We start from the raw sequence: 2,200 nt of genomic DNA on the forward strand, positions 1-2,200 counted from the left end.
CACCAGGGCGGCCGAGAAAACCTTTGTTCAACCTGAAATGACTCATTTAATCATCAAAACGTTATGGAACACATTAATTAACTAAAAATGTTGCATAGTATGCCTTTAACAGGGCAACTTTAACGCTGTTTTTAACAGCCAACAAATGATGAGATAAGATCATAACTAACTGAAAAAAAAAAAAAAAAAATGTTTAACCTGTTAAATCAGCTTTCATTTAATGAGATTTCACAGTTTCATGGCAAACTCTACTTCAACCTGACACATCGGATAAATATCAGCCACAGCTATAAGTCATCCTATACATTATTCAGATACATTTCTGTATGTCAGGCACACTTTTAAATCCCCAGTTGAAGCCTTCGGATGCTTGTCAGGTAGTCCGATGGAACGTGTGAAACAGATTGTGCTTAAACACACATTTCCCTTCCTGCTGAAACCTCTACATTTAACCGCACCGCTGTGGGTAGACCTACGGGTCCCAGATTTCAAACAAGGCTGACCTAGCTGCTCAGCTTGGCCATTTCTCCCATGTCTCATCCCATAAGCGCATGGATAAGAAGGGGCCATTTCCTGCAGCGATGGATTCGGGAAGAGAGGGAGGGTGAAATCTCGCAACGACATGGGATCTGTCCTGGTTTTTTTCTTTGACCTATTTGCTCTACATGTGTCAGTTTTTAAGGAGAAAGAAATGTTCGCAATACAAACCCATCTTTATTTATTTAACCTTTTTTTTTTATTTGAGTATACAAAATGGCGTCTACATTCTCTTTTATCTGATAAAGGAATTATTTGAAAATGTACTTTTTCATTAAGGCAGCATTAATCATGATGCCAAAAAGGTTCCAGTGCTGTACTGGTTTAAATAAGATAATATAAACTTAGCAAAAAGCTTTAGTTTTAAGACTTTTCGCAGAACTGTGATTCATTATTTAACAATGTAAACAAAAGGAGCTTAATTTGGGTTATTTCTTGAAATTTCTTGTAAGTACTGCTATTCTTGTCTTATTCATTTTGTTTGGAGAACTTATCATGTGTCATGGGAAAATCCTAAACTTCCAGAATATCACTTGACCTCATGGTTTCCTGTTTCAACGACCGTTAGATGATGGCGAGCTTCCTGTTTTTGAAAGACAGGTGAAGTTATTTCTGTAAACAACTGACCTGTTTATCAGCTCTTTTAAGGTCTGTTTAATTCAGAGCGTAATACACCGTGTCGTTCTGTTCTCACCAGGGAGAAGTCATTAAAGTGAGAGTATTTATAACCTTTTTAAATTATCTATTTAAAGTTAAATACTATTTTTTTCCTCCAAAGTATATATTCTAGATGCGTTTAAGGTTATTTTCTATCTGCTAAGGCTGAATCTGCAGGTCAGGTGAAGACAAGGTTGTACTTTGCACTTTTTAAATATCCCTAAATTTCCAGCTGTTACTGGTTTTCAAAATTATACTTTATAAAAAAGTGAGATTTAGAAATGTAACCCTTTTAAAAAAATTATTCATTTAAATTAAAAAATACAATTTTTTACTCCAAAACTCCACTTAAATACCATTATTTTGAAGGAACCTTTTCTTTACGTGAGGAAAATGTTTGGTTACCCTAGCAAACCAGTGAGAATAACAGACATGTTTAGCTCCTGTTTCACTGATGAAATGCTCCAATCCTTCTATCCATCCCATGAACAACACACTAAGGTGTCAAAGGACAACTCTGACCCAAACAGAGGATCATGACTTTAGAGTTGAAGGGGCTGATTTGAATTTTCAGCCACTTCATACTTGGCCCTGAGCTTTTCCCAGTGCATCCTGAAAGTCATGGCCTCAAAGTGTCAAAAACAATATAAACTGCGAAACACGAGGATGAGATGCTGAGGTTTCTAAACAGAATTAAGCATAAAGGACAAGGAGACATAGCTTTACTTGGTTAGAGGACTAAATAGTTCTTGAAAGCTGGTCTGATATCTTTACCCCTGCAGAACCCTGGACAGAATGGTTCAGAGGGGAGAGTTGCAGGATTTCACCTGATCAACCAAACTGTCTGGATTTCCTTTTCATGTCCAATGATGGTAAAGATTTGGTTCACTGCATTGTTCCTCTTCAACAATCGTCTGGAACCTCCATGTCAACCATCCAAAGGTTCCCCACGATCAACAAGAAAATGGCTGTTATTACTGGTTATCAGTCCCATTGAATGGCTTCA

The sequence above is a fragment of the Cyprinodon variegatus genome, unplaced genomic scaffold, assembly GCF_000732505.1.
Source record: "Cyprinodon variegatus isolate N-32 unplaced genomic scaffold, C_variegatus-1.0 Scaffold332, whole genome shotgun sequence".
Taxonomy (NCBI): Eukaryota; Metazoa; Chordata; class Actinopteri; order Cyprinodontiformes; family Cyprinodontidae; genus Cyprinodon; species Cyprinodon variegatus.